This window comes from Triticum urartu, chromosome 3 (genome assembly GCF_003073215.2).
Source record: "Triticum urartu cultivar G1812 chromosome 3, Tu2.1, whole genome shotgun sequence".
Classification (NCBI taxonomy): domain Eukaryota; kingdom Viridiplantae; phylum Streptophyta; class Magnoliopsida; order Poales; family Poaceae; genus Triticum; species Triticum urartu.
In genome coordinates, this window is record NC_053024.1 from 663623870 (window position 1) to 663648539 (window position 24670).

The 24670-nt window shown below is 47.3% G+C and overlaps 1 pseudogene; it reads right to left on the reverse strand.

Annotated features, from left to right (window-relative positions):
• LOC125549031 overlaps positions 1-24390 on the reverse strand; it is a 40164-nt pseudogene extending 15774 nt beyond the window's left edge.
• Positions 24391-24670: the final 280 nt, after the last annotated feature.

The window sequence follows — 24670 nt, forward strand, 5'->3', positions numbered from 1 at the left end:
GAGGAGGAGGGGGTGTTGGAGAGGGAGAAGGAGGCAACCAAAGGCGTGGGAGAAAAGCCCTCCTTCCCCCACTATATATAGGAGGGCCAAGGGGGTCGCCGGACCTAGGAGATCCAATCTCCTAGGGGGGACGGCGGCCAAGGGGGGTTTCCCTCCCCCCCAAGGCACCTAGGAGGTGCCTTCCCCTCCTAGGACTCTTCCCCTTTGAAACCCTAGGCGCATGGGCCTCTTGGGGCTGGTGCCCTTGGCCCATGTAGGCCAAGGCGCACCCCCTACAGCCCATGTGGCCCCCCGGGATAGGTGGCCCCACCCGGTGGACCCCCGGGACCCTTCCGGTGGTCCCGGTACAATACCGATGACCCCGAAACTTGTCCCGATGGCCGAAACAGGACTTCCCATATATAAATATTTACCTCCGGACCATTCCGGAACTCCACGTGACGTCCGGGATCTCATCCGGGACTCCGAACAACATTTGGGTTACTGCATATACATATCCCTACAACCCTAGCGTCACCGAACCTTAAGTGTGTAGACCCTACGGGTTCGGGAGATATGTAGACATGACCGAGACGACTCTCCGGTCAATAACCAACAGCGGGATCTGGATACCCATGTTGGCTCCCACATACTCCACTATGATCTCATCGGATGAACTACGATGTCGAGGATTCAAGCAACCCCGTATACAATTCCCTTTGCCAATCGGTATGTTACTTGCCCGAGATCCGATCGTCGGTATCCCAATACCTCGTCAATCTCGTTACCGGCAAGTCACTTTACTCGTACCGTAATGCATGATCCCGTGACCAGACACTTGGTCACTTTGAGCTCATTATGATGATGCATTACTGAGTGGGCCCAGTGATACCTCTCCGTCATACGGAGTGACAAATCCCAGTCTCGATCCGTGTCAACCCAACAGATACTTTCGCAGATACCCGTAGTCTACCTTTATAGTCACCCAGTTACGTTGTGACGTTTGGTACACCCAAAGCACTCCTACGGTATCCGGGAGTTACACGATCTCATGGTCTAAGGAAAGGATACTTGACATTGGAAAACTCTAGCAAACGAACTAACCGATCTTTATGCTATGTTTAGGATTGGGTCTTGTCCATCACATCATTCTCCTAATGATGTGATCTCGTTATCAATGACATCCAATGTCCATAGTCAGGAAACCATGACTATCTGTTGATCAACGAGCTAGTCAACTAGAGGCTTACTAGGGACATGTTGGTGTCTGTTATTCACACATGTATTACGATTTCCGGATAACACAATTATAGCATGAATAAAGACAATTATCATGAACAAGGAAATATAATAATAATGCTTTTATTATTACCTCTAGGGCATATTTCCAACTGTCTCCCACTTGCACTAGAGTCAATAATCTAGTTACATTGTGATGAATCGAACACCCATGGAATTCTGGTGTTGATCATGTTTTGCTCTAGGGAGAGGTTTAGTCAACGGATCCGCTACATTCAGGTCCATATGTACTTTACAAATCTCTATGTCTCCATCTTGAACATTTTCACGAATGGAGTTGAAGCGACGCTTGATGTGCCTTGTCTTCTTGTGAAACCTGGGCTCCTTGGCAAGTGCAATAGCTCCAGTGTTGTCACAGAAGAGTTTGATTGGCCCCGACGCATTGGGTATGACTCCTAGGTCGGTGATGAACTCCTTCACCCATATTGCTTCATGTGCTGCCTCCGAGGCTGCCATGTACTCCGCTTCACATGTAGATCCCGCCACGACGCTCTGCTTGCAACTGCACCAGCTTACTGCCCCACCATTCAAAATATACACGTATCCGGTTTGTGACTTTGAGTCATCCAGATCTGTGTTGAAGCTAGCATCGACGTAACCCTTTACGACGAGCTCTTCGTCACCTCCATAAACGAGAAACATTTCCTTAGTCCTTTTCAGGTACTTCAGGATATTCTTGACCGCTGTCCAGTGTTCCTTGCTGGGATTACTTTGGTACCTTCCTACCAAACTTACGGCAAGGTTTACATCAGGTCTGGTACACAGCATGGCATACATAATAGCACCTATGGCTGAGGCATAGGGGATGACACTCATCTCTTCTATATCTTCTGCCGTGGTCGGACATTGAGCTGAGCTCAATTTCACACCTTGCAACACAGGCAAGAACCCCTTCTTAGACTGATCCATATTGAACTTCTTCAATATCTTATCAAGGTATGTGCTTTGTGAAAGACCTATGAGGCATCTTGATCTATCTCTATAGATCTTGACGCCTAATATATAAGCAGCTTCTCCAAGGTCCTTCATTGAAAAACTCTTATTCAAGTAGGCCTTGATGCTGTCCAAGAGTTCTATATCATTTCCCATCAAAAGTATGTCATCTACATATAGTATGAGAAATGCTACAGAGCTCCCACTCACTTTCTTGTAAACGCAGGCTTCTCCATAAGTCTGCGTAAACCCAAACGCTTTGATCATCTCATCAAAGCGAATGTTCCAACTCCGAGATGCTTGCACCAGCCCATAAATCGAGCGTTGGAGCTTGCACACCTTGTCAGCATTCTTAGGATCGACAAAACCTTCCGGCTGCATCATATACAATTCTTCCTTAAGGAAACCATTAAGGAATGCCGTTTTGACGTCCATTTGCCAAATTTCATAATCATAAAATGCGGCAATTGCTAACATGATTCGGACGGACTTCAGCTTTACTACCGGTGAGAAAGTCTCATCGTAGTCAACCCCTTGAACTTGTCGATAACCCTTAGCGACAAGCCTAGCTTTATAGATGGTCACATTACCATCCGCGTCTGTCTTCTTCTTAAAGATCCATTTATTTTCTATGGCTCACCGTTCAACGGGCAAGTCAGTCAAAGTCCATACTTTGTTTTCATACATGGATCCTATCTCAGATTTCATGGCTTCTAGCCATTTGTCGGAATCCGGGCCCGCCATCGCTTCTTCATAGTTCGAAGGTTCACTGTTGTCTAACAACATGATTTCCAAGACAGGGTTGTCGTACCACTCTGGTGCGGAACGTGTCCTTGTGGACCTTCGAATTTCAGTAGGAGCTTGATCAGAAGTATCTTGATCATCATCAATAACTTCCTCTCTAGTTGGTGCAGGCACCTCAGGAACATTTTCTTGAGTTGTGCCATTTTCCGGTTCAAGAGGGAACACTTCATCAAGTTCTACTTTCCTCCCACTTACTTCTTTCAAGAGAAACTCTTTCTCTAGAAAGAATCCATTCTTGGCAACAAAGATCTTGCCTTCGGATCTGAGGTAGAAGGTATACCCAACAGTTTCTTTAGGGTATCCTATGAAGACGCATTTTTCCGACTTGGATTCGAGCTTTTCAGGTTGAAGTTTCTTGACATAAGCATCGCATCCCCAAACTTTCAGAAACGACAGCTTAGGTTTCTTCCGAAACCATAGTTCAAACGGTGTCGTCTCAACGGATTTCGACGGAGCCCTATTTAAAGTGAATGCGGCAGTCTCTTAAGCATAGCCCCAAAAAGATAGCGGTAAATAGGTAAGAGACATCATAGATCGCACCATATCTAATAGAGTGCGATTACGACGTTCGGACACACCATTACGCTGAGGTGTTCCAGGCGGCGTGAGTTGTGAAACTATTCCACATTTTCTTAAGTGTGTGCCAAATTCGTGACTCAAGTATTCTCCTCCACGATCTGATCGTAGAAACTTGATTTTCCTGTCACGTTGATTCTCAACCTCACTCTGAAATTCCTTGAACTTTTCAAAGGTTTCAGACTTGTGTTTCATTAAGTAGATATACCCATATCTACTCAAATCATCAGTGAGGGTGAGAACATAACGATAGCCACCGCGAGCCTCAACACTCATTGGACCGCACACATCAGTATGTATGATTTCCAATAAGTTGGTTGCTCGCTCCATTGTTCCTGAGAACGGAGTCTTGGTCATCTTACCCATGAGGCATGGTTCGCACGTGTCAAATGATTCGTAATCAAGAGACTCTAAAAGTCCATCTGCATGGAGCTTCTTCATGCGTTTGACACCTATGTGACCAAGGCGGCAGTGCCACAAGTATGTGGGACTATCATTATCAACTTTACATCTTTTGGTACTCACACTATGAATATGTGTAGCATTACGCTCGAGATTCATTAAGAATAAACCATTCACCATAGGAGCATGACCATAAAACATATCTCTCATATAAATAGAACAACCATTATTCTCGGATTTAAATGAGTAGTCATCTCGAATTAAACGAGATCCCGATACAATGTTCATGCTCAAAGCTGGCACTAAATAACAATTATTAAGGTTCAAAACTAATCCCGAAGGTAAATATACAGGTAGCGTGCCGACGGCGATCACATTGACCTTGGAACCATTCCCGACGCGCATCATCACCTCGTCCTTTGCCAGTCTCCACTTATTCCGCAGCCCCTGCTTTGAGTTACAAATGTGAGAAACTGCACCGGTATCAAATACCCAGGAGCTACTACGGGTACTAGTAAGGTACACATCAATTACATGTATATCATATATACCTTTTGTTTTGCCGGCCTTCTTGTCCGCTAAGTATTTGGGGCAGTTCCGCTTCCAGTGACCACTTCCCTTGCAATAAAAGCACTCAGTCTCGGGCTTGGGTCCATTCTTTGGCTTCTTCCCGGCAGCTTGCTTACCGGGCGCGGCAACTCCCTTGCCGTCCTTCTTGAAGTTCTTTTTACCCTTGCCCTTCTTGAACTTAGTGGTTTTATTCACCATCAACACTTGATGTTCCTTCTTGACTTCTACCTCTGCTGATTTCAGCATAGCAAATACTTCAGGAATGGTCTTTTCCATCCCCTGCATATTGAAGTTCATCACAAAGCTCTTGTAGCTCGGTGGAAGCGACTGGAGGATTCTGTCAATGACCGCATCATCTGGGAGATTAACTCCCAGCTGAGTCAAGCGGTTATGTAACCCAGACATAGTGCGTATGTGATCACTGACAGAACTATTTTCCTCCATCTTATAGCTGAAAAATTTGTCGGAGACTTCATATCTCTCGACCCGGGCATGAGCTTGGAAAACCATTTTCAGCTCTTCGAACATCTCATATGCTCCATGTCTCTCAAAACACTTTTGGAGCCCCGGCTCTAGGCTGTAAAGCATGCCGCACTGAACGAGGGAGTAGTCATCGGCACGTGTCTGCCAAGCGTTCATAACGTCTTGGTTCTGTGGGACGGGTGGATCACCTAGCGGTGCTTGTAGGACATAATCTTGGCAGCTATGAGGATGATCCTCAGGTTCTGGACCCAGTCCGTATAGTTGCTGCCATCATCTTTCAGCTTGGTTTTCTCTAGGAACGCGTTGAAGTTGAGGACTACGTTGGCCATTTGATCTACAAGACATATTGTAAAGATTTTAGACTAAGTTCATGATAATAAAGTTCATCTAATCAAATTATTCAATGAACTCCCACTTAGATAGACATCCCTCTGCTAGTCATCTAAGTATAACATGATCCGAGTCAACTAGGCCGTGTCCGATCATCACGTGAGACGGACTAGTCAACGTCGGTGAACATCTTCATGTTGATCGTATCTTCTATACGACTCATGCTCGACCTTTCGGTCCTCTGTGTTCCGAGGCCATGTCTATACACATGCTAGGCTCGTCAAGTCAACCTAAGTGTTTGCATGTGTAAATCTGTCTTACACCCGTTGTATGTGAACGTTTTGAATCAAACACCCGATCATCACGTGGTGCATTGAAACAACGAACTGTCGCAACGGTGCACAGTTAGGGGGAACACTTTCTTGAAATTATTATGAGGGATCATCTTATTTACTACCATCGTTCTAAGCAAACAAGATGCAAAACATGATAAACATCAAATGCAATCAAATAATAATAGTGACATGATATGGCCATTATCATATAGCTCCTTTGATCTCCATCTTGGGGCTCCATGATCATCTTGTCACCGGCATGACACCATGATCTCCATCATCATGATCTCCATCATTGTGTCTCCATGAAGTTGCTCGCCAACTATTACTTCTACTACTATGGCTAACGTGTTTAGCAATAAAGTAAAGTAATTTACATGGCGTTTCTCAATGACACGCAGGTCATACAAAAAAATATAGACAACTCCTATGGCTCCTGCCGGTTGTCATACTCATCGACATGCAAGTCGTGATTCCTATTACAATAGCATGAACAACTCATACATCACATATATATCATTCATCATTCATCACAACTTTGGCCATATCATATCACAAAGCACTTGCTGCAAAAACAAGTTAGACGTCCTCTAATTGTTGTTGCAAGTTTTACGTGGCTGAAGTAGGGTTCTAGCAAGAACGTTTTCTTACCTACGTGAAAGCCACAACGTGATTTGTCAACTTCTATTTACCCTTCATAAGGACCCTTTTCATCAAATCCGCTCCAACTAAAGTAGGAGAGACAGTCACCCGCCAGCCACCTTATGCAACTAGTGCATGTTAGTCGGTGGAACCGGTCTCACGTAAGCATACGTGTAAGGTTGGTCCGGGCCGCTTCATCCCACAATACCGTTGAAGCAAGATAAGACTAGTAGTGGCAAGAAAGTTGACAACATCTACGCCCACAACAAATTGTGTTCTACTCGCGCAAGAAGAACTACGCATAGACCTAGCTCATGATGCCACTGATGGAGAACGTTGCAGAAAACAAAAATTTTCCTACGGTTTCACCAAGATCCATCTATGAGTTCATCTAGCAATGAGTGATTGGATTGCATCTACATACCTTTGTAGATCACGCGCGGAAGCGTTCAAATAACGGGGATGAGGAAGTCGTACACGACGTGATCCAAATCAGCGAAGATCCTAGCGCCGAACGGACGGCACCTCCGTGCTCAACACACGTACGGTCAGTGTAACGTCTCCTTCTTCTTGATCCAGCAAGAGGGAAGGAGAGGTTGAGGAAGATGGCTCCAGCAGCAGCATGACGGCATGGTGGTGATGAAGCTGCAGTACTCCGTCAGGGCTTCGCTAAGCGCTATGGAGGAGGAGGGGGTGTTGGAGAGGGAGAAGGAGGCAACCAAAGGCGTGGGAGAAAAGCCCTCCTTCCCCCACTATATATAGGAGGGCCAAGGGGGGGGCGCCGGCCCTAGGAGATCCAATCTCCTAGGGGGGGCGGCGGCCAAGGGGGGTTTCCCTCCCCCCCAAGGCACCTAGGAGGTGCCTTCCCCTCCTAGGACTCTTCCCCTTTGAAACCCTAGGCGCATGGGCCTCTTGGGGCTGGTGCCCTTGGCCCATGTAGTCCAAGGCGCACCCCCTACAGCCCATGTGGCCCCCCGGGATAGGTGGCCCCACCCGGTGGACCCCCGGGACCCTTCCGGTGGTCCCGGTACAATACCGATGACCCCGAAACTTGTCCCGATGGCCGAAACAGGACTTCCCATATATAAATATTTACCTCCGGACCATTCTGGAACTCCTCGTGACGTCCGGGATCTCATCCAGGACTCCGAACAACATTCGGGTTACTGCATATACATATCCCTACAACCCTAGCGTCACCGAACCTTAAGTGTGTAGACCCTACGGGTTCGGGAGATATGTAGACATGACCGAGACGACTCTCCGGTCAATAACCAACAGCGGGATCTGGATACCCATGTTGGCTCCCACATACTCCACGATGATCTCATCGGATGAACCACGATGTCGAGGATTCAAGCAACCCCGTATACAATTCCCTTTGCCAATCGGTATGTTACTTTCCCGAGATCCGATCGTCGGTATCCCAATACCTCGTTCAATCTCGTTACCGGCAAGTCACTTTTACTCGTACCGTAATGCATGATCCCGTGACCAGACACTTGGTCACTTTGAGCTCATTATGATGATGCATTACCGAGTGGGCCCAGTGATACCTCTCCGTCATACGGAGTGACAAATCCCAGTCTTGATCCGTGTCAACCCAACAGACACTTTCGGAGATACCCGTAGTCTACCTTTATAGTCACCCAGTTACGTTGTGACATTTGGTATACCCAAAGTACTCCTACGGTATCCGGGAGTTACACGATCTCATGGTCTAAGGAAAAGATACTTGACATTGGAAAACTCTAGCAAACGAACTATACGATCTGTGCTATGTTTAGGATTGGGTCTTGTCCATCACATCATTCTCCTAATGATGTGATCTCGTTATCAATGACATCCAATGTCCATAGTCAGGAAACCATGACTATCTGTTGATCAACGAGCTAGTCAACTAGAGGCTTACTAGGGACATGTTGGTGTCTGTTATTCACACATGTATTACGATTTCCGGATAACACAATTATAGCATGAATAAAGACAATTATCATGAACAAGGAAATATATAATAATAATGCTTTTATTATTGCCTCTAGGGCATATTTCCAACATTTCCGGCCATAGCTGATCCACAATAGACCTCATGGCGAGTCCAGACAACCTATTCAGTTCGGCCCATTCGGCTAATTGGTCAGTCAATGAAAGCGGACGCTCGGGAGAATGGAATTGTGTCCAAAACAGCTGGTCCACTTCACGGTCCGTCTGACCCTGGAAGTACTTGGCCGCATCGGCAGCGCTCGCCGCCAAATCCATATACACATCCTTCGAACTCCATAGCCGATCCAGAGAGGCATACCATGGATCTCCGAACTTCCTCCGCAACATAAAGGATTTCCCAGCTACAATATCCCTGGCTTCCCGCAGCTCCTCCTTCTTCGCCCTCATAGCAGAGCGGATGTCTTTTCTCGTCGCAGCAGCCTTCTCAAGGTCCAATGCCTTCGCTAGGTTTTCCTTTTCAAGAACCCGGCAACGGTCGGCGGCGGCTTTTAATTCTATGGCCATCTTGGCCATCTTATCTCGGCTCTTGCCATGCGCGGCCTTCTCAGTTTTCAACTCTTTGGCTGCCTTCAAAGCAGCCGCATTACTAAACCTCGCTTGTTCCTTGGCTCGGGCAAGTTCTGCCCGCAAGGCCTCAACAGTGGCAGCTCCATCTGCAGTCACAACATATTAAAGATAATGGCATCATGCTGCTCTTACTATGTGGCGTTTACCAGATAATGACACTTACCCTGCGCCTCGTCAAGCCTTTGGTTAACAAGCTCGATGTCGGCGTCTGCCGCATCCAACTGCCATTTTAAATGGGCAAACTCGCTAGTCCGGCTAGCCACCGGAGCTTCCATCACCTGCACATAGAGGTAGTATGGTTATTACCTGGGAATATGATCCTCTGTTCGTCGTCGTTTTCGACGACAACCAGAGTCTCAGGGGCTACTATCTACACAGGGCACACCTAGCATGTGCAGGACTATCATACATTATTTTACGTACCTCAAAGCCTGTTAGTAGACTCATAAAAGCTTCATGCAATCTGCTTTCGGCGGACGAGATTCTCTCCATCACCGTATTCATCAGCATACAGTGTTCATCTGAGATAGCCGCTCGCCCCACCAACCCCCTCAGAACATCCGTTCGCACACCAGACGGTGCCGGACTCTTTTTTCCGCTCTCTTCGGGAGCCGGACACTGGGAGCTTCGGGGGTCAATGGGATTATCTTCTAGCCTCACCGGACCCGGAGACGCCCTCCGCGACGACACTTCGGGGTCGCCCGCTTCCGGAGCAGAGGAGTCCGGAGGGGGCGTTTCGCTCTCCATCATCTCTGGAAGAAGATCCCCCGAAGACGAGCTCATTTGAGAGGGGCTAAGACCCGAACTGCAAAGATATATGCGGTGGTTATTTTCTCAGAAGAAAAAGATGGCATACCTGTACTATTAAAGTATTTCGAGTCACTTACGACTCGCTGGAGGATTGATCCCCCCACGGACTTTGTGCGACAAAAGCACCCCCCGAGGTAGGACCCTCTGTGGGAGACTTCTTCTCCCGTTTGGAAGCTTCGGCTTCCGAATCCCCGGGCGCAGTCCTTTTCCTCCTCCGGTCGTCTTCCTTCATGGAGACGCTCGCTCCCTCGGTTAGAATGGGCAGTGCTGGGGGCCTGCGTCCGCCCGTATTATCCTCCCCAGTATCTTCCTTCAAGGGCTCCGGGCAAGGTGCGACCTGGAGCATCTTTTCCAATACCGGATTCTCCAAACACTCAGGGAGGGGGGCCGAACACCGAATCAACTTCGCCTTTGTCAGCCAGTCCTGGTCAAAAAGCGAACTCTCAGAAATAACTTCGTAACAAGTGAGAGATAGTATGTTCGGCTGGAAGATTCCTTACCTGTTCGGCGGTGCGGTTACTGCTTAGGCCCACGTCCTCGGTAATTTTCGGACACTCTACCTGAGGTCTGAAGAATGACTTGTACATCTCCTCGTGCGTCAGACCGAGGAAATTTTGAATGACACGCGACCCCTCGGGATTGAACTCCCACAAGCGAAGGGGCCAGCGTTTGCAAGGCTGGACTTGACGAACCAGCATAACTTGTATTACGGCAACCAAACTAAAATCTCCATTGAAGAGATCTCGAATGCGGCTTTGCAGTATAGGCACGTCCTTGGCTGGACCCCAGCTCAGACCTCTGCTGATCCATGACATCAGTTTGTGGTGGAGGGCCTGAGCGGAAAACTGGGGCGGCCGCCCACTTGGCACTTCTAGGAGCCGTGATGTAGAACCACTCCTGTTGCCACAATTCAGACACCGTTGGAGTGGAACCTTTGGGCCATGGAGCTCCCGTCATCTTGCATATTGAGGCACCTCCACACGCTGCATGTTGCCCCTTGATCATCTTCGGCTTTACTTCAAAGGTCTTGAGCCATAGGCCAAAGTGAGGGGTAACCCGGAGGAAGGCCTCACACACGACAATAAATGTCGTGATATGCAGAAAGGAGTCCGGAGCTAGATCATGGAAATCTAGCCCGTAATAAAACTTCAAACCCCTGACGGAAGGATCTAGAGAAAGGCCTAGACCTCAGAGGAAGTAGGAGACGAACACGACATTCTCGTTGGGTTCGGGGGAGGGCACGGCCTGCCCTCGGGCGGGCAGCCGATGCACAACCTTGGCGGTCAGATATCTAGCCTCCCTCAACTTTTTGATGTCTTCTTCCGTGACAGAGGAAGGCACCCATCGGCCTTGAAGGCTAGATCTGGACATGATTGAAGGTTCAGAGTACCTGACCTGAACCTTGGGTGTTTGAGCTTGAGGTGGGGGAAGGATTCGATTGAGCACCGGAGGGAAAAAAAGTAAGAGCCTTGTCCCTTTATAAAGAGGGTGAATATCAAGCGTCCTCTCTGTGGCCGTTTGGACTTGCCTATAGTCTAGGAGTCCTAGAAGCGGTTGGGTTACCCACGCCCGTATTGATGAGAATCCCGGAATAAGGGGACACGATCTCTGCTTTAACAAGACGTGCCAAGGAAACCGCCTCGCGTGACGCGCTGAGGTGGGATAATAAAACGATTCGAATAAAGGCTTGGCCGTGGTGCGATGTCGCACTATGGAATACGTCAGCGGATTAGATCTGTGTAAATATTATTCTCTCTATGGCCATATGTGGAAAATTATTTTGCAGAGCCGGACACTATCTTTGTGTTCAGAATCTTCTATGAAGTACTTGGAGGAGGAACCCGCCTTGCAATGCCAAAGACAATCTGCGCGCCGGACTCGTTGTCATTGAATCCTGGTTCAGGGGCTACTGAGGGAGTCCTGGATTAGGGGGTGTCTGGATGGTCGGACTATACCTTCAGCTGGACTCCTGGACTATGAAGATACAAGATTGAAGACTTCGTCCCGTGTCCGGAAGGGACTTTCCTTGGCGTGGAAGGCAAGCTTGGCGATATGGATATGTAGATCTCCTACCATTGTAACCGACTTTGTGTAACCCTAACCCTCTCTAGTGTCTATATAAACCGGAGGGTTTTAGTGTGTAGGACAACATACAGAACAACAATCATACCATAGGCTAGCTTCTAGGGTTTAGCCTCTCCGATCTCATGGTAGATCTACTCTTGTACTACCCATATCATCAATATTAATCAAGCAGGACGTACGGTTTTACCTCCATCGAGAGGGCCCGAACCTGGGTAAAACTTCGTGTCCCTTGACTCCTGTTACCATCTGGCCTAGACGCACAGTTCGGGACCCCCTACCCGAGATCCGCCGGTTTTGACACCGACACTCCTTCTAGTGGTAAAAATGGCACCGACATCTTTGCCCATGTGGAACCTCCACTTGTTTATTGTGGACCGATTCCTTCCACTCATTTGAATCATGCCGGTCCTCCCCCTAAGATTGTGAAAAATGAGGACTTTGATTCTTGGGTCTATCGGTTTAAGCGTCATTTAAATGATGTGAATACTAATATTGGGAGAATCATTAAAGAAGGTTTCTATCCAGATGACCGAAGCAACTTCACTCCAAGAGAAGCCGCGGATAATCAATTCAATGAGAATGCTCTCTTCATCATCCAAGATGCAATTCCACCCGAAGATCTTCCTCACCTCCGGCCCTATGCCATAGCCAAAGATGCATGGCACCAAGTTGTTTCTCTCTACTGGGGAAGCTCAAGCATTCAACTCTCCAATTATGAAGTGGTGCAAGATGAAGCCGATGAGTTTGCAATGAAGGAAGATGAAGAACCTCGTGAGCTTTATCGAAGAGTAACCAAACTCGCGTTTCACTCCAAGATCATGGGAGCAAGGACACGGATGACAATTGGATCAAGCGCAAATTCCTCAAGGCAATGATGCCTTACCATAAGGCCATGTCCTCCATCATTCGCAAAAGACCGGACTTCCACACCTTGTCCTCAAGTGAAGTGTTGGATGAGTTTGTGGCTATGAGCATCTTGGACAAGACCGCCGACAATGCGGTGCTTCGCTCTCAAAGGGCAAAGAAGCCCAACCTTGCATTGAAGGCCAAGGTTTGTGTTGAAGAAGAAGATGAAGACGAAGAAGAGGAAAGCAACCCCAAAGATACAAAGTATGCCTATCATGAACACATGACACTTGCTTCAAGGCAATTTTGGAGCAAGAAAACTCAAGGCCAAACTTCAACAAGAACAACTCAAGTGGCACGAAGAGCAAGCAATGTGTGAGGACTTGCTATAATTGTGGCAATGTGAGCCATTTTGTTGCAGAGTGCCCGTATGAGAAGAGGGGAGACAATGGTGGCAAGCTCATCCGAAAGGACAATGCCAAGTCTTACCCAAACAAGAGCAACTTCACCAAGAAGACTTCTCACAAGGCATTGGTGGTTGAAGAAGAGTACCATGAGGATGATGATGATGATGAAGATGGTGATTCGGTTGCCATGACCTCCGTTTCCATTGCAACAACTCCACGAGTGTCTCTCTTAGACTCACCCAATGAGAACATCACCGCCAAGTGCCTCATGGATAAAGCCACCAACAAGGTAACCCCCAACATCAAAACTACCATCATTAATAATCCTTCCTTGATGGATTGCATTGATGAATATGAGGGATCTAATGTGGAGGAAAATGAGTTTGAGTCCTTTATGGGTAAACTCAAGAGTAAATCCAAGAAGCATTTCGTTGCTCTCTTGGAACAACTTGGTGAAGACAATGACATGATCGAGGCTCACGAAGATACTATCTCCAAGATGGAGGGGCATAGTCGTGACTATGCCGATGAGATTTCGGATCTTTCCAATGCTCTTGAGGAAGAGTGTGGTCTTCGTTTGGCTCTTGAGGAGTCACACAACATTGATCACGCTAAGTTAAATAAAGATTTTGATCATGCTCTTGTTGTTTCTCGTGTGCTAAACTTCGAGAAGGCCAAGCTTGGGGTTGATCTTTCTAGACTCAAAGAGGAGTTTGACCTACTTGACAAGGCTCACAAGGTCTTGAAGAGTGCTCATTCTAGCCTCAAAGAGTCTCATGATCAACTTCAAGTAAAGCTAACCAAGGAGAAAGCCACTTTTCCTCGTATGATGTTAATTGATAATGCAAATGCTACTAACCCATGTTGTGAGCATGTGCATCTTGTTGAGGAGAACGCTAAGTTGAAGGTGCAACTTGAGAAGGGTCTTGTGTCTTGCATACAAGGCGAGAAGAACCTCAACGACCTTTTGAGCAACCAAAAGGAAGTTGTGGCCAAAGAAGGGATTGGGTACGTGCCCAAGTCCAAGAACAAGAAGAATAATGACAAGGCCAAACGACATCCTCCTCTCAAGCAGCTCCTAAGGAGAAGGAGAAGAACATCGTGAGGGGTTGTGATGCCAAGAAGGGCAATGCTTCCCCTACAAACAAAGTCGGCGACTTTAACCCTTCTTATGTGTTGTGTCGTGCTAGTGATGGGCATGTTTATGCCAAATTGGTTGGTTCTCCTTATGAGTACATTGAATGTTCTATTTGGGTTCCTAAGACCCTTGTTACTAACATCAAAGGACCCATTATAAAATGGGTACCTAAAACCAAGCATTCATCTCTTGTAGGTGTTTGCTTCCAGTGGGGGATCATGGTTGCTCAATAGTGGAGCTACTAATCATATGACCGGAAGCAAGGACTTGGTGGTGGACGTGCAAAAGATTCCATCCATGCCCAGCAACGTCGAGTGGGGTGACGGCTCGTCCTCTAAGGTATTGGGACTCGGCAAGGTTTTCATTTCTCATGATCTTACGATCGAGAAGGTCATGCTTGTTGAGTCCCTTGCATACAATTACTTTCCATTCGTCAACTAGCACTCATGGGTTTTGCCACCTTCTTTGATGTTGATACCGTGGCCCTCTTATGGAGCAAGACTATTAAAGTAGCCTTTGTTGGGCATGTCAAAAACGGTCTCTATGTGATTAAGTTTTCGGGGTGACTCACTAAGACCGCGACATGCCTAATGGCTAAATTTGACGTGGGATGGCTTTGGCATCGCCGTCTAGCCCATGTCAATATGAGATCTTTGCAAAGTCTTCTCAAGGGGGACCATGTCCGTGGACTAACAGATGTTACCTTTGCCAAAGATCGTGCTTGCAGTGCTTGTATCGAAGGAAAGCTACATAAAAAGGCTCACCCTCCCACGACTATCATTTACTCGAAGAGGCCTTTGGAGCTCCTTCAGATGGATCTCTTTGGGCATCCATCTTTTGATAGTCTTGGGGGTAGGAAGTATTGCTTGGTGATTGTGGATGATTATTCAAGATACACTTGGGTATATTTCTTCAAGAGGAAGAGTGAGACCCAACAAACCGTCATTGACTTTGCAAATGAAGCGCAACGTCAACACAATGCAAAGATCTTGACAATAAGAAGTGACAACGGCACCGAGTTCAAGAACTACGCCTTGGATGAGTTTCTTAGTGATGAGGGGATCAAGCATCAATATTCCGCACCATACACCCCTCAACAAAATGGTGTAGAGGAGAGAAAGAACCAGACGTTGATGGATGCGGCAAGGACCATGATGGCGGAGTTCAAGTCTCCATACAACTTTTGGGCCGAAGCCATCAACACCGTGTGTCATGCATCAAATCGGCTCTACCTCCGCAAAGGCTTGAACAAGACTCCATGTGAGATATTCATCGGGAACAAGCCCAACCTCAAGTACTTCTGGGTGTTCGGGTGTAAGTGTTTCATTCTCAAGAAAGGTGTTCATTTGTCTAAATTTGAGGCTAGAGCTCATGAGGGCATATTTGTTGGTTATGCTACAAACTCCCATGCTTACCATGTCCTAAATAAGTCCACGAGACTTATTGAGGAGACATGTAACATGGAGTTTGATAAGAATAACGGCTCCCAAGTGGAGCAAAGTGGCACTTGTGATGTAGGTGATGAAATTCCTCCCCAAGCCATAAGAAGAATGGATGTTGGTTTCATCCTACCCATTGAGGAACCCCTTGTGGCCGAAGGAGAAGGACAATGCTCCACTCAAGTGGAGCCATCACCAACCCAAGGCCCACACGCTTCCGAAGAACAAAGTGAAGGCCCTCAACCTCAAGAACAAGACCAAGGGCAAGGTCAATCTCAAGATGGTGTTGTAACATCAAGTGATGCTCAAGGTCAAGTTCTCTCCTCCGAGCAAGTTCAAGATCAAGAGCTTCTTCGAGATCAAGAACAAGCTCAAGACAACGCTCAAGATGATCAAGTGACCGCTCCTCGTCTCACCCCCGAGGAGGAATTGGAGCGCCGTGCCGCCAAGATTGCTTCCAAGCTCTCCACCAAGGATCATCTCATTACAAATGTGCTTGGAAGCTTAATAAAGGGGGTAAGCACTCATAGACAATTAGCAAACTATTGTGAACATCATGTGTTTGTCTCTTGTGTTGAACCCCAAAAGGTCTATGAGGCGCTCGAAGATCCGGATTGGCTCAATGCCATGCATGAAGAACTCAACAACTTCGAGCACAATAAGGTGTGGAGATTGGTGCCAAGGCCAACGGGGAACCACAATGTCATTGGAACCAAGTGGATATTCAAGAACAAGCAAGATGCTCATGGGATTATCATTCGCAACAAGGCTCGTTTGGTAGCACAAGGCTACTCCCAAGTCGAGGGTATCGACTACGGTGAAACCTTTGCTCCCGTTGCTTGTCTTGAATTCATTCGCATGTTGATTGCATATGCTTCTCATCATAACTTTAAGTTACAACAAATGGATGTGAAGAGTGCTTTTCTTAATGGTCCTATTAATGAGTTGGTATATGTCAAGCAACCCCCCGGGTTCGAGGATCCCTACTTTCCCGATCATGTGTATCAACTCGATAAGGCACTCTATGGCCTTAAGCAAGCCCCACGTGCGTGGTATGACCACCTTACCGAGTTGTTGCAAGATCGTGGTTTTGTAATTGGGAAAATCGACCCCACTCTTTTTACTAAGAAGGTCAAAGGGGAGTTGTTTGTGTGCCAACTATATGTTGATGATATTATCTTTGGTTCCCCTAACAAAGCTTTCAATGAGGAATTTGCCGCACTCATGACCTCCAGGTTCAAGATGTCCATGATGGGAGAGTTGAAGTTCTTTCTCGGGTTTGAAGTCAAGCAACGAAGAGAAAGGACCTTCATCAACCAAGCCAAATACACTCAAGACATGCTCAAGAGACTCAAGCTAAGTCATGTTAAGCCGGCGTCTACTCCTATGCCCGTCAAATGCCAACTTGACATAGATCCCAATGGTAAAGCTGTGGATCAAAAGGTATATCGCTCCATGATTGGCTCCTTGCTTTACCTTTGTGCATCTAGACCGGATATCATGTTGAGTGTAGGAATTTGTGCACGGTTTCAAGCCGCACCTAAGGAAAGTCACTTCGTGGCGGTCAAGCGAATCTTTCGATATTTGGCTCATACCCCAAACTTTGGCTTATGGTACCCAAGAGGAGCAAACTTCAAGCTTGTAGGTTATTCGGACTCGGATTGGGCGGGAGACAAAGTGGATAGGAAGTCCACTTCCGGAGGGTGCCAATTTCTCGGTTGCTCTTTGGTGAGTTGGTCTTCCAAGAAGCAAAGTTGTGTGTCTCTCTCGTCCACCGAAGCGGAGTATGTGGCGGCCGGTAGTTGTTGTGCACAACTCTTATGGATGAGGCAAACTTTAAAGGATTACAGTGTCATTTGTGACAAAGTGCCTCTTTGGTGTGACAATGAAAGTGCAATCAGGATTTCTCTCAACCCGATGCAACACTTCAAGATGAAGCATATCGAGATCCGATGTCACTTCATCCGGGATCATATTAGGAGAGGGGAGATCGAACTCAACTATGTCAACACTCTTGATAACCTTGCAGATATCTTCACGAAGCCCTTGGATGAAGCAAGATTTCGCGAGTTAAGGCATGAGCTAAATATCATTGATTCGAGCAATGTTGCTTGAACCCGTGCACACCCCACCATACTCAACTTGTTATCTTGTTTAGGTGTAGGCATGGACATAGGGGGAGTGTTATTCTCTCAATGAACTCTCCCTCCCCCATTATGCATAAATTGATCAACTCTTTCACATTAGCCATTTTTTATGGCACTTGTGCTTCAAAGACGAGTTTTGGTCATGGGCCCAAGAATAATTCTTCGCGGTGCCATGCCAATTGACTCAAACATAGGTGGCTCCGGCCACCGCCCTCTCCTTGGAGAGGTTGTGTCTCGTGGTTGGTCCTTGTTGTCTCTTGCCTTTTTTTCTTTGTGCTGAGCGTGTTCTTGCGGTGTCTCGTTCGCTTGTAGTTTTCTTGCGTAGCCCCTTTCTCTCTTTTTTTGTTTGAAACTTGCATCGTCTTGAGCTCACGGTACGACCGCGGCCGGCCATGGTACTACCGCTTGTGGAGTGCAGGGTACTTCCGCACCCAGCGCGGCAGTAATTTTTTACTGCCGCTTTGGGGAGCGGTACTACCACTTCGGTGCGGCTCTTCCGCCACAGCGGTACTACCGCGATGAGGTGCGGTACTACCGCGCTGCCGAGGGCGCGTGGGGTTAAGACCCGGCAGGGGGAGTTCCAACTCCCCCATACCCATTCATCTGTTTCTCTCCCCACTGCCTCTCTCTCTCCTGCTCAGGAACGGCACCGGAGACCCTCGCCGGATCTCCGTCCCCGGCCGCTCTCCTCGGATTCCGACCGGTGGGATCGTTCCGCACCACTTCCTCTTGCCATGGATCAAGGTCTCTCCCCAAATCCCTCTCTCTTTTGTTCGTGCTTTCGCTTCTAGGTTTTGGGGAGATGCATGTTGATTCTTGAGATTTTAAGCCAAATCTTTGCAAGAGTAGGATGTAGGAGAGTAGTGGTGCATAGAAAGTGTACTTGATATGTTGTCCCGTGGTAGATTTGATCAACCATAGTACCGCCTCATTGTCACGGTTGTTCTCAGATTCATTTGTTCGGATCTGATGCCGTGCGGTACTACCGCTCCTCGAGCGCGGTACTACCGCACGGGCCGCGGTACTAAAGCTCCACTGCCGCTTCGAGCCCCTGTACTACCATGCCACCGCGCGGTACTACCGCGACTAGGAGAAGCACTGAAATTTTAGTACCGCGCGACTAGGCCGTACTACCGCTGCTGTCAAATCTTCTTCATGGCAATTACCATATGCACTTTCTACTGGTTTCTTGTGTTTTAATGTGGTCTTTGTTTTGACCCATCTCGCTTCTCGTGTGTGTTTGTGTTTTGTGTGTGTCTTAGGTGGTGGCTCCGGTGTCCCTGCTCTTCGTTCCAATCCAAGTCGTGACACCGGTTCCAAACGTCTACGCAACTAAGAGGATGTTCTGGAGGGCTCCAATGCCCCCAAGCGCAATGTCAAGACCATTGCTAGCAAGGTCAAGGCACCATCAAAGGACATGGATGAGTTACCTCTTGCTGAGTTTGTCTCTCTAAGGAAGATCAACCCTTATACGAATCCTCGTGCCAACTTCAGAGGGAATGAACTGTTCTGGACCAAGCAGCAGAATCTCATTTACCTGGATGTGATCAAGGCCAAGCAGAACTTGTATGTGGATGTGCACTGGATCGACATGCACCACATGAGGGATGATATGCATCGTCACTACTTTGGTGAGGCCTTGGATCTCGTGGAGCAGTTTGCCATTGAGGATGTGATCTCTTTCCACCTGGACTATGACCCTGAGCTGGTGGCCCAGTTCTTTACTTCGGTCCACTTTCATTCTGGGGAGGATCGGAGGATGACTTGGATGACCAATGGACGCCAGTTGACTGCTACTTGGAAGGAGTTCATGGATTTGCTCAGAGTGCCTGATGAGGGGCTCCACACGCCGGTTGGTGTTCGCCCTCATGCCAACGCCGAGTCAGCTAACAAGGACAAGCTTCTGTTGTTCTATGTTGAGAAGAAACTAGCCAGTGGCAAGTCGACGTGGGTGCTCAACCCGTTCCTTGACATCATGCACCGGATTTTCCGCCACTCCCTCTTTCCTCGCATTGGGTACAAGGACAAGGTGCATGCCTTTCTTGTGGACACGTTGCTCATTTGTGAGGAGGCCCGAGTTTCTTAGACTCAACCACTTGATGTCTCACATATCATGTGGTGTGAGCTTCGGTTCACGGTATTCACCCGCAAGGTACCCATCTATGGTCCATATCTGTTCCTCCTGATATCGAAGACTTGGGAGAAGATCTATCCCACTGAGGAGTTTCTGGCCCCTGACTGGATCCGTCATGACTCCATCAGACTCCTCATCAAGCCCCAGTGGGCTAACACTACTACTCGTGCCGAGGCTGAGGCTGCTAAGAGGGCTGCTGATGAGAAGGAGATTGAGGAGGAGAGTGCAGCTGAGGATAGCTCTGCGGGATATGCACCTCCCTCCATTGAGCCCTCATGGGCGAAGAGGCTGAAGGCCAAGATGAAGGCCTTGTTCTGCATGCAGGCCAAGGGGTAGTATCGGACTCACGTGGCCTCCAAGGAGAGTCGTCGCCGCGACAAGAAGATCATGAGGGTTTTTGGAGAGGATGTTTCTGGCGGCTCCGAGGAGCACATCACTCCAGAGGCTGAATGGATGGCAAAACAAGGCTACATGTGGACTGATTCTGAGGAGGAGCACATTCCCACTACTGAGTCCGACGAGGAGCGTGCGAACGACTACTCTGCTTGAGCCACCACTTGTGTTGTAGGTGTCCTCTCTGCCTTTTTGGCGTCTCGATGCCAAAGGGGGAGAGAGTGTAGGGATTTGTCGTGTCGTGTCGTGTTTGCTTCGCTTGTGTTTGGTTTGTTGAACCTTGTTTGCTTTGGTTTGGTTTGAGTTTATTTGAGCGTGTGAGACTTATCTATCATATGGTGTAAGACATATGCACTCTATCTATCGCACCTTACTGAGCTTATGATATATTATTCTACTTAGTTCATGCTCTTATCTACTATCATGCTTAGTGATAGCATTGTTATTGCAAGATAAGCCATGTCTATAAAATATAGGGGGAGTTTTGATCCTAGTATGTGTGTCGTGCAGTCCAAAGCACTCATCTAAATAGCACACATCTAGGGGGAGCCCGTCTATATTTTAGAGATGTATGGTTTGCTCATGTTCTATTCTTTCTCCCTTGTGCAAATCCCGTATTGTCATCAATCCACCAAAAAGGGGGAGATTGTAAGGGCATATTTATCCCTAAGGTGTTTTGGTGATTGATGACAATGCATTTGCGGACTAATCGTGTGTCTCGAGTATTTCAGATATTTCATGACTAGGCACAAGACGGTTAGGAGCCCCTCGAAGATTATTGAAGACAGCGTTTTTCTACGTTCCTTTTTTGGTGGATTTGAGTCGTAGGAAAGCCGTACTATTAAGAGGGGTCCGCTTTGGAAAGGTTTGGGTGGAATCGTCACGTACACGTTTACTCCTCTTGGAACCGCCTTTTCCTTAGCACTTTGGAGCATCCTCCGTTTCTTCATGTTTGTGCAAAAAGAAGATTTCCTATTGTTGTTGTTCTGAGGCTTGCGGTAGTACTGCTCTTCGGAGCAGTAGTACCGCAGGCCCCTGCGGTAGTACCGCATGCCTTTGCGGCAGTACCGCAGGTGGTCACGGTAGTATCACTCCTTGGGAGCCGTAGTACCGTGAGCCCTGGTCCGGCACATCACCAATAGCGGAAGTAGGAGCGGATGTAATTTTTTACATCCGCTCCCCGTGCGGTAGTACCGCTTGCCTTCAGTGGTAGTACCGTGTCGGACTTTTGCACTATTTGAAAATCAGCGGAACTGCCCACAAACGTTTTTTGTCCACGACCTTCCCAGGCTGGTCCATCCCTGCCTTGCGGTAGTACCACAAGGGGATGCGGTAGTACCGTGAGGCCTTGTGGTAGTACCGCTTGGCAGGCGCGGTAGTACCGCATGTCGCGGGATGGTTAAGTGGATAATGGTTGGATTTGTCTCTCCACTATATAAGGGGTATCTTCTTCTCCGAGTTGACTACCTCTTCCAACCCTAAGCTCCATTGTTGCTCCAAGATTCATTTTCGCCCGATCTCCCTCCCTAGCCAATCAAACTTGTTGATTTTCTAGGGATTGGTTGAGAAGGCCTCGATCTACACTTCCACCAAAATAAATTTGATTCCCCTCACTAATCCCTTGCGGATCTTGTTACTCTTGGGTGTTTGAGCACCCTAGACGGTTGAGGTCACCGCGGAGCCATGTTCCATTGTGGTGAAGCTTCATGGTGTTGTTGGGAGCCTCCGATTAAGTTGTGGAGATTGCCCCAACCTTGTTTGTAAAGGTCCGGTCGCCGCCTCCAAGGGCACCAATAGTGGAATCATGGCATCTCGCATTGTGTGAGGGCGTGAGGAGAATACGGTGGCCCTAGTGGCTTCTTGGGGAGCATTGTGCCTCCACACCGCTCCAACGGAGACGTACTTCCCCTCAAAAGGAAGGAACTTCGGTAACACATCCTCGTCTCCACCGGCTCCACTCTTGGTTATCTCGTACCTTTACTTGTGCAAGCTTATTTGTGTTATTTCCCTTGCTTGGTAGTGTGCTTGTTGTTGTTGCATCATATAAGTTGCTCACATAGTTGCATGTCTAGAAAACCTACTTTGATGCAAAGTTTAATTTGGTAAAGAAAAGTTAAAAATTGTTAGTTGCCTATTCACCCCCCCCCTCTAGTCAACTCTATCGATCCTTTCAGGAACTTATATGAAATATGAGATGACCATGGAGATCTTCTTGGTGGCAGCTTGGAGCCTGTGGAAAGAACGAAACAACAATCACTTTAGACAAGTGCTACCCTCGGTCACCTCCTGGAAAAGAAGATTCAAGAATGACTTTCACAATCTTATTTATAGAGTGCCTTCCCACAAAAGGCAACTAGTCTATGCCATTCTTGAGGTTGTCCCCTAATCCAGCCCATTGTGTATTATTTCACATTGTTGCACTTTTGATAGAACTCCTACTTCCCTCACTTGTTGTACATATGTAAGAATTTGCTGGCTTGAACATATATACATGCAGTAGGAGCCTTTCCTATTGTCCTAACATTCAAAAAAAACGAGATGATACATTAATGAAACCACGATGAACCAATAATAAAAACATGCAAAAGAGAATGTAATAAATCATGATGAAACTTACATCAAATCCTAGATGAAACATTAATGAATTGTGGAATGTAATAATAACAAAAAACATGCAAAAAGGGAATGCATTAAAAATAATGTAACATGTAAACTTGCGATGACATAGAAATGAAATCATGTAGAAAATATGTGAAAAAACACTTTAGAATCCAACCTAACCATGAAAGATAATTTAACAAAATGATATGAAAAACTATTTCAAAATTCTAAAAGTAGAAATGAAACATGAATGAGATAGTACTGATATCAGGATGGAAAAAGAATGAAAACATTTAACGAAAAAATATTTTGAATATGAAAAATATTCGAATGTGTTTAAAATTGATCTTACCTTGAAGATTTAAAGTATCAATATCCAAACGGTTTGTGAATTGGATATAATCAAACTGAAAGCATGGATGGGTGGGATGTAATACTACCTTTTAATGTCAAACATTCCCACTAGTCACTCTGCTGTGGGCTGCCCTCGCTAGCTGTCCCACACATCACAGAGTCACATAGCTAGGTAAGAAAGTTGGATGGATTGAAGCAGAGAGAGAAAGTAGTATGATGTATATGTGTCACACAATGCTTGATTTACAGTAATATGTGCACACATTCCCAAGCAATATGGGCGACATCATCTGATCGGATAGAAACTGGTTTCGCTAGAAAATCTTTTCATGTTATACTCACACATTGGTTGTAACAATATCTTATATATGAGACAGAGGAAGTAGCTAAATTGAGCAATTTCAAAGAATCAGAGATCAACAGGTTGCTGGTTGGACTCTCGGTCGCACAATGTACGTCCACAATGACAAACTGACAGATTAAATGTCACAAAGCAAACACGTAATCTTCCAATCTTCCATCCAGCTTGTTGCTCTCTATCTCCCGTAGTGCCATGAATCAGGAAACCGGGGTTTCCTCAAAGAACACGGCGGCACCGCAAGAACCTTCATCTCAAAAAAAATTGTCTTAGATTAGATACAGATATATCTAATTAATTTTAGATACATATCACACCTAGACAAATTTAAGAAAGAAATTTTGGGACAGAGGGAGCACTATACTGTATAAGAGGCGTATCTTAGCGTGGTGGAGAAGGCGCGAACCTACCATGGACGGGGACGGGTGTGGTTGGGTCGGCGTCGGTGGACATCCCGCATGCGACAAGATGGAAATGAGCACACCCCAGGTGACCGCCGTGGAGGTGTGCCCTGGGCCGCGGGTGACGAAGTAGCCGTTGAGGCGGACGCTGGCGGGGTCCAGCCCTAGTGCGTGGCCCACAAAAGCGAGGTCCACCCCACGACCTCCGTCCACCGCGCTTGCCGCCGACTCTGTCGCGGTGTCGGGCGGTGAGTGAGACCGGCTTAGGTGCACGATCCGGAGCAGTGGTGGCGTAGGCATTGGCGGTGATTCTTCTTGGATGGTCGCAGTTGGTATAATCAAGGAAAGAGAGGCAGGGACGATGACGAACACTCTGGTTGCTTTGGCTATGCTTCTGCTAGACCGTTGTCATGGAGTTCTGGAAGTGTCCGCCGCGTAGCGGTTTGTAGTCAGATACGTACTATCGTTGCAGCATGGTCCAGGCCCACTTGGACACCAATAGCGTGATCTTCTTTCTAGCAGGGGCTCGGGCCTTGGACCATGGGGAGGTCATTGCTCGGGTCTTTGGCCTAGGTTGCACAGCCATTGCCTTGCCTTTTATATCAGCAGCCTGCAAACAAGTTTTCATTAGTA